A 9,142-nucleotide genomic window follows, 5' to 3' on the forward strand; every position below is an offset into this window, starting at 1 on the left:
AACCTGAAGTCCCACTAGCAATGTATGGCACCTCTCCAATTTGTTGTAATTTTTCAAAGATTATCAACAGCCGTCTCTCACTGACACGTACAGCTCCTTTTAGTGCTCTGAAAAGTATTCCAAATTGAACAAAGAAAATAACTAAATGGGATTATCATTCCCTCTTCTTAAATATTCTTGTTTTATGTTTTGAGCTGGTGGAGCTTTTCATTGAAGATCTTTTCCTTGTTAGAGAAGAAGAAAGGCAGATGTAGATTGTGTAGTTCTACTTTCTTTTCCTCCAGTTAAATGTTGCGCCGCAATAGCTAGTAAGGATTCCCTTTTGTCTGTTATTCCCAAACTTTAATTGTTCTTCTGAAGACTTGTTTAAAGCTCATGTTAAACTTTGGCATTCCTTGCATTATTCATAGAAGTCTGGCTGGGACTTTCAAGTTGTTCTTGATTTTATACCTCTGCTACTAATTTTTGTATCTGTTCTTTGAAAGTCTCAGCTTTAGAAATTACTCTCTGTGCAATGCTGATAGTTCAGGCAAATTAACATAGAGGGAGAAACTAAAGGTCAGAGAGTAAGTAGTGAATCATTAGTGATGAAATAAGGCAGTATGATAGCAAATTCTGAAGAACCCACTGGTGAAACTTCTCATGTGTAATAGCTCCTCCTGCTAAGGTGGTCAGCTGAGTCAGTCACCCACTGACCATGTTGCTGTTGCTTCTTAGAGGACACTTCTGAGTCATCTAGACCCCTCCCTCCCTCACTTTCATCACGTACACAATGTTTCACTGATTCCAGATCCTTTCAGATGCTATTACACTCAGTACACTCAGATCCTTCCTATTCTCATAACAATTGTTGAAAGGAAGGAGGGAGCCAGTGGCCAGGGAGAACTGTTTTCAGACAGTGGAGGAAGAAACCAGCGGGGAGAAAGAAGTGAGGTCATTGGGTGGAGCAAGTATCTTTATGATTCCATTTATGTTACACATGCTGAATAGGTAAATCAGTAGACATGGGACACAGAATGTTAGTTGCCAGAGACTGGGGGTTGGGGGTGGGGGGAGGAATGAATAGCAACTGCTTAATGGGTACAAGTTTTCCTTTTGGAACAATGAAAATATTTTTAGCACTGGACAGAGGTAGTGGATATACTATCTCATTGTGAATATGCTAAGAGCAACTGAATTGTACACTTTAAAATGGCTCTTGTGAATTTTACCTTAATAAAAAAAAAATGCAGAACATGAGCCCCTTTTCTTCAAAAACATTTATACTACTTTTTTTTTTTTTTTGTACTGGATATTGAACTCGGGGGCACTCAACCACTGAGCCACAACTCCAGCTCTATTTTGTATTTTATTTAGAGACAGGATCTCACTGAGTTGCTTAGCACCTGGCTTTTGCTGAGGCTGGCTTTGAACTCACGATCTTCCCTGTCTCAGCCTCCCAAGCCACTGGGATTACGGGCATGCACCATCATACCCATAACAAAACATTATTTCTAAAATTACTTGACCTGGAGGCAATCTGTATATAAATCTGGAAATTCTTTCTCTGCTGTAGATGAAGGTTCACTCCTGATAGGTGGTTAATGTGATGAGAAAGACAACATCAAGAAGCCTTATTTCTGACCATGATTCAACACATGCAGAATAGAAAATAATTATAAATTTGTTCTAAGTACATTTCTGCTTGGTAACAGATTAATGGCCCTACTAACATGAAATAAATAGAATTAGAGAACAGCTGTTTTAATTTCTTATTCCTTTCACAATGAAATACAAGAAATTATACAAACTGTATTTTTTAAAACTACACAATTTAACACATGTCCAGCAAGTATGACCCACAGATAATAAATCTGATACTCTTTAGGACTGTAGAAATGCATATCTGAATGTTATAGGGCTTGAAATATAAAGGGTATTGCCATAAATCATGAAAAGGAAACAAATTTCACATCAATATGGTACAATTTCTACTAAACCTAAAAGCTTAGCACTTTCGAATAAATCTATTTGTTTCCTTTTTAAATTTATATATAGTACTTGATTTCATTTAGATAAAATTATACATACAAATAATTTGATTTCAATCTCTATCCTTCCTTTTCTCCCTTACTCCCTTTCCTTTTCGCCCTCCTTTATTTATTTCTGATTGGTACTTTCTACATATACATAAAGGTATTCGTTTATAAACCCAGGGTCTCACATGTGCAAGGCGGGCTCTATACCGCTGAGCCACAACCCCAGCCCCAAGCCTATTTTTAAAAAGCATGTATTTATGTATAGGTTTATCTACCTAAAAATCTGGAATAATATGCAGCAAAATATTAATGGTACTTATTTTGTGCTTAAGTAAAGTGAGCTCATTTTGTGATTATCTGAACCTCTTAACTTAAAAAAAAATTGTACCTTTTAACTTTACAACAATGAATTTACATTTTATTTGAATAAAAATCTAGTTTTTTTTTTTTTTCACCATGCTTCCATATTTAACCTTCTCTTCTTCCTATGTAACCTCAGGCATAATCCTCACACATGAATTTTAACTGAAAGTATCAGAGGAATGCCTATTTTCCAGCTTCCTGGATACACTTTGGGTGGTTGTCCTTCTGTCCCTCAATAACCTGTTCTCAAGTCACATCACTCCCAGACATCTCTACCACCCAATGTGGCCTTGGGACAAAGAGAAGCAGTGTAAGGACTCTTTGGCAGCACATTTCATTTTTCCTTTCATTGACAGGGTCAGCCTCAACCAACTTTCTCTTCTCTTGGTTTCCACACTTCACAGTGGAGCTTTCTTCGTCTTCCAGACCCAACAAGACAATGTGTTGTCTGCATAAGCATAGCATAGTAAAAATGTAAATATACAGACGTTGGAGTACTCAGGCCAAAATTTCTGTGCTTAAAAAAAATCAAATTAAATGATTCAGGACTTTGGTATACAATGAGGGTACTATTATCACTTTTAATAGATATTTATTGAGTACTTATTATTTATTTCTAAATAATAAGTGGCTTAGTGGTGATAAGGAGAGGGCACATCTCTGCCTTTAGGGAGCTTACCTGATGGTGCAGTAACATAAAACAGAATCAACATGAAATAATTGCAGATCATTATTAGAATGTTGATGCCCAAGGAGGAGTATTAACGACCAATGAAGAGACTGACATTATCATAGAGTGTTGGGAGCTGCCACATAGGAGCTGAGCGCCCCTTAGCTTTGAGCAATGGAAATGTGGAGACTGGCTGGGAAGCAGGTGGATCCCCGGCTCCGCTCAGGAGAGAAGCAAAGCTTTGGGAGTGGGCATTACCCAATGGAGTGAGCTGCCTTCTTGTTCCTTTGTAATACTACCCTTGACCTTTTTTTTGGAAAGAACATTCCATGCATTCCATGGAACCTCCCTTTGTGTGTCCCCCCCCCCCCCATATAAGAATAAAGAATTCAGGTGGTGCTCTCTTTTTTCCAAGGTCACAATAATGGATAAAGTCACGTCTAGAATCCAGGCTCCAAATCTAGTGCGTATTCCTCTAAACCTCATGCCTTGGATGTGAAGCCTAATTTTAAAACAACCTCCATGGCAATCTCTTGGTTTAGTTAGAGAAGAAAGAAAATATAAAATAGGATTTGTCATTCAGGTCTATTTTAAAGTTCCTCACTTAAAGGATTTGTTGCAGACCAGCTAAAAGTCAAGTTGGGTGAGTCACAAAGATTGTTTATAGTGTTTTTAAAAAAAGAGGCTAAAGATTTTCATAGAAATTTCTACTTTCCTGGAAACCTTTTACTGCTTCATCTTTTTCTTTCTGTTCATATACACATGCAAGTTTTTCTCTTCCCTCTGATTGCACATGAAAAGGATATGTTGAAAGCAAGTCCAAAGGGATAGAATTAAGTGGAAAGGCTCACAGTTGAAGTGAGTCAGGAGTAGATTAGTGAAGTTGAACCCAGTGAAACAATTCCTTTACTGTTAGTATTTGGAGAATACTAGCAAAGGAAATTGGTATTGGTTTATTAAACACTACCAAAATCAACACGCCTCAAATATTTTGAAGGTAATTTATTTACTTATTTATTTTTTACAAGGTTAAGATTATTTACTAACTTTCCTCTAATGAGCTTCATAAGAACATAAGTGAATGCTCTTGATATTAGTTAGATTCCCCTGTCCAAATTATAGATACTGATCGAGTTTTCATATTAAAACAAAACAAAACAAAACAGATATCAGTCCAAAATAATTAATCAATACTTTAAAAATCTTGGTGGTAAAGTAAACCAATTTCAGCAGAGAAAATGTTAAACATCAGAAAAGAAACTAATACAGAATCCAGGCTATAGATAAGACAAGCCCATGCAATTTGAAAATGTGGCACATGGCTGTAGGTATCCATTGAGATTTTTCTTGTTCAACAAGAAAAATTTTCTTGTCCAACCCTTTAGAAAAGAGCAGCAGACCAACCAAAAGTATTTTGTTATTGAAGCTACAATATCTACTCAAAAACAAAAAATGGGAAGTTGCATTACTGACAACCACCCTGGGAAATATTAACTTTCAGTATTGTGAATTCTGATTCCCAGAAGCATTGAAACGAACTTCACACTTTAGGAGATGGAAGATCTTCAATTAAAGACCCCAGTGAAGCTGGGCACAGTGGCACATGCCTGTAATCCCAGCCGCTCAGGAAGCTGAGGCAGGAGGTTTGTGAGTTCAAGGCCAGCTTTAGCAATGGCGAGGTGCTCAGCAACTCAGTGAGAACCCTGTCTCTAAATAAAATACAAAATAGGGCTAGGGATGTAGCTCAGTGGCCAAGTGCTCCCTGAGTTCAATCCCTCGTATAAAAAAAAAAAAAAAAAAACTTCAATGGAAAAAAAAACTATGATTTTCTTTAAAACAAGCAAGCAAGCAAGCAAACAAACAAACAAACAAAACCCCACGATCATATCAGCTTTATTAAAATATCCTCTATTTTTCAAGGTGATTTTTTTCTCCTTTGTCTTTGGCAGTAGAAAGAATTTGATTATTACCTTTTGTAAATGCTGCATTTAATATTGTCTTTAGAAAAGGGGACAACAATGAATAGACTTGCATTCTTGAGCCATGATTCAATGTGATTTTTTCTTTTTAAGAAACATTAAACTGTTTCCTTGTTTTGATTAAGAACATCTGATTTATTATCTTTAATGCTCAGGGGGTGAACTGTCACATTTTCACTTTGAAGATAAGAATCATCCCACACTTTCCTGCACTGAACGAATACTGATATTCATAAGCAAGACTAATGATAGGCATCAAAATAATAAGTAATTATCCCCATGTGTAAGAAGATAGAAACTACTGTTTTCCCCTGTGGTGGTCATCAGCTAGTTTGCATAGCTGTAGAAACTGCAAGTAAAATGTATTTTGTGCTTCATAGGATGGAAAGAACATTTCAAACACAGGATCTTAGGCAAATGTTCACAACATCTCTGCCACAAAAGCATGATCATCCCTTTTCAACCAATTTTTACTGGTGTCTTATAATTATACATAATGGTGAGATTCATTGTTTCAGATTCGCATATGCACGCTATCATCCTTGTTTTTACTGATGAAGGAAAGTCAACCCCAGAGAAGATAAGCAAGTAGTAGAAACAGGGTTCAAACTCTTCATTTTAATTCAAATTATTGACTTTTTTTCCTATAATACTTTTTTCCTTTTCTCCCTTTCAAAGTTTTCTTTCCTTCCTTTCAACTCTTCTCATTTCCAATTCTTAGGCAAACAAACCCTCAGACACTTGTTTATCCATGACAGTTGTTTATAGTCTCTTTTGAGTGTCCCATGGGGTGGGGAGTCGGGAAGATGCTTCTGATTAGGCTTTTCTGTTACACAGATTTACTTTAAGAATTGAAAGTTGTTCTTTGCTTTCTGAATCTTCCTCTTTCTCCTCCCCCTTCTCTATTCTGGGCATTAGAGAGAACTTAACAACCTAAGTTTTGTTTTAGTTTTCCCTATTTAAAAAAATGGTGGTAAAAAACATAATATGAAATTTACTCTGTTAACCATTTTAAGTATACAGTTTAGCACTGTTAACTGTATGCACAATGTTGTGTAACATATCCCTGGAACTTTTTCATCTTGCAAAACTGAAGCTCTTTACCCATCAGAAAACAACTTCCCATTTCACCCTCCAGCAACTCCCTGGAAACCACCTTTCTACTTTCAGTTTCTATGATTTTGACCACTCTAGATATCTTATGTAAATGGAATCAAACAGTATTTGTCCTTTTGTGTCTGGCTTGTTTTGTCCGCATAATGTCTTCAAGTTTTATCCATGTTATAGCATGAGACAAGATCTCCTTTTTTGAAAGGGCTGAATAATTCCATTGTATGTGTATGACACATTGTCTTTATTCATTATCTATTAAAGGACATTTGGGCTGTTTCTTTGAATTGGCTATTGCAAATGCTGCTGCATTGAACATAGGTGTACAAATAGTTCTTTGATATCTTGCTTTATATTTCTTTGGACATATTCCCAGAATTGTGATGCTGAATGCTATGGTAAGGATTACACTCCTCTTCTGAGAAAACTCCATACTGTTTCCTATCACAGCTACACTATTTTATATTCCCTCTAGTAGTACACAGGATTCCAATTTTTCCACATTCTCAACAACACTTGTTATCTCCTTTCTCTCTCTCTCTCTCTCTTTTCTTATCTTTCTGTCCTCCTACTGAATGTGAGGTGATATCGCATTGGTGTTTTGATTTACATTTTTCCTAATGATTAGTGGGTATGTCCTTTGTAAAAAAGATTCAAAAACACATATGTTCTAGGTACTGTGCTAGAAGCTTTGCATAGAATATCTTGTTACTTTTAATAACCATTCAATGGCCTGAGTGGTGCAAGCCTTAGTATGTACAAAGGAAACTGAGAATCAGAAGTGAAGTCATTCTTCTAAGGACAGAAAGCTGTCAAATGATAAAGCTGGTATTCAAAACCGGGTCTGACACCAGAGCTCTCTTTTCCAATCTGAGCTACTCTTTCTGTCTTTTACTTTGCTCGTTAATTCCCTAAGGTTATATTTGGTGGCTTGCACAGTCCTATACAAAGGAAAGGGGAAATAATATTCTGTCTTGTGCTGGACACATTGCTAAATGCTTTCAGACGTGGATGCATGCATGTGTTTTGGAGGAAGTGAAAGGGGGAAGTCCTTTCATTTTATACGAACGAGCATTTACTCCATTCACGTGGTTACAAATGTAAGTCTAATTGTGCAATAGGAAGAAAAGGTGAGCTTGACTTTCTTAAAAAAGATATTTTTAGTTGCATATGGACACAATATCTTTATTTTATTTATTTGTTTTCATGTAGTGCTGATGATCAAATCCAGTGCCTCACATGTGTGAGGCAAGTGCTCCACCACTGAGCTACAACCCCAATCCCTTAAAACTGACTTTTAACTGGTAAATATAGTATCAAGAAATATGCAGGAATTCAGAAGAGAAACTCTGATTCCAATTAGGAAGTTGATTTTATCAATGAAGGGGAGGGGGCACCATCAGGAAGAGGGTTCACAGGCAATGAATGAATCATGAGAAATAAGAGGCTTGGCTTGGGATAAGAGAAAACAAAAGAAATAATTATATAAATACAGGAGGTACCAAGTGGCCTATTCTCTCTGACTCTGATCCTTATTCTACCAGCTATCTTTTTCAACTCCACTATCTTCTTATGTTAGTAATACAAGCAATGGGTCAAAATTCATAAATTTAGTTTTGCTTATGCAACGACAGAATCTGAGCTGATAGTGACATTTAAGATGATCCTAAACCCAGAAGATTTGAGCCATGTGAAGACCTGACTCTTGACGTCTGTGGGAATCCCCTAACACAAAAATCTTAATTCCAATCTTCACTTGGTCTTGAAAAGCATCAAGTAAAAATGAACTTTAAATTATTTTATTCATACATTACAACTAAAAACCATAACAACTCCTACCTCCATTTACCTGGAGGGAAATAGATTAGAATTTACTACTGTAATTTTCCCAGTTTATCATCCCTGATCACAAACAAAAACATTTCTAGGTAAAAAGAACATAAATATCCCAATAAAATTATAAGAGAGGCAACTGAAATGATGGTTGGTATTTACAATAGTCAGCAAATACTGTTAATGATACAGAAACAAATAAGCTAGTCAGCCTTCTATCAATACAGCAAGAAGGCAGTAATACTTTTTGTATTACAGTGACAAATCTGTGAGCCAGGAACAGCAGGTTATATTATCTCAGCATTTCTAAATATTATAGATTTAGAATTGCTGAATTGAAATGAAATGATTGAGTGTATTAGATGATGGTCATAGATATCATACCTGGAATCGTAGCCATCAGTGAAAATTATTCATAGATTCATTATTGTATTTCATTAACCCACTTTATCTGTTCTCTTTACAAATACTCGTTCACTCATTTTTCTTTCATCTTTCATGGGATTTGCTATTATTTATTTCTTTCCTATTTTATGAATAGCTTAGACTCTCCCAAACAAGTTCCCTAATGAAACTTCATTAGCTTTTTCTTCAAAAATGGATCATGATGATGAACTATGAGTACCATGCAAGAAAACAAAATGAGAGCCATAACTTGATATAAAAGTTAAATACAAAATAAAAAAAAAAATGTGCTGCAAAGAAGGTAACAAATGATTTTCAGATAAAATATGGGGGTGGGGGGATGCTGTGCCTGGGGATCTAATGCATGGCTTTCTCTGTGCTAGGCAAGTCCTCTGCCTCTGAGCTACATGCCCAGCCCCATCTGATGAATATATTTTTGCCATATTTTTAAATTTGTTCTTTTTAGTTATTCATGTCAGCAGAATATATTTTGACATTTATACAAACATGGAGTGTTTCTTATTCTAATTAGGATCCTAGTCCTGAGGTTGTACTTGATGGTGAGATTCACTGTAGTGTATTCATATATGTACATAGGAAAATTGTGTCAGACTTATTTCCCTGTCTTTCCTATTCTTGTCCCTCCTTCCTTCCCTTCACCTGCTTTGTCTACTTCATTGAACTTCTATTCTTAGCCTCCTCCTACTCTTGTGTGTTAGCATCCACATATCAGAGAGAACATTCACATGAAAATATATATATAT

The sequence above is a fragment of the Marmota flaviventris genome, chromosome 15 (genome assembly GCF_047511675.1).
Source record: "Marmota flaviventris isolate mMarFla1 chromosome 15, mMarFla1.hap1, whole genome shotgun sequence".
Classification (NCBI taxonomy): domain Eukaryota; kingdom Metazoa; phylum Chordata; class Mammalia; order Rodentia; family Sciuridae; genus Marmota; species Marmota flaviventris.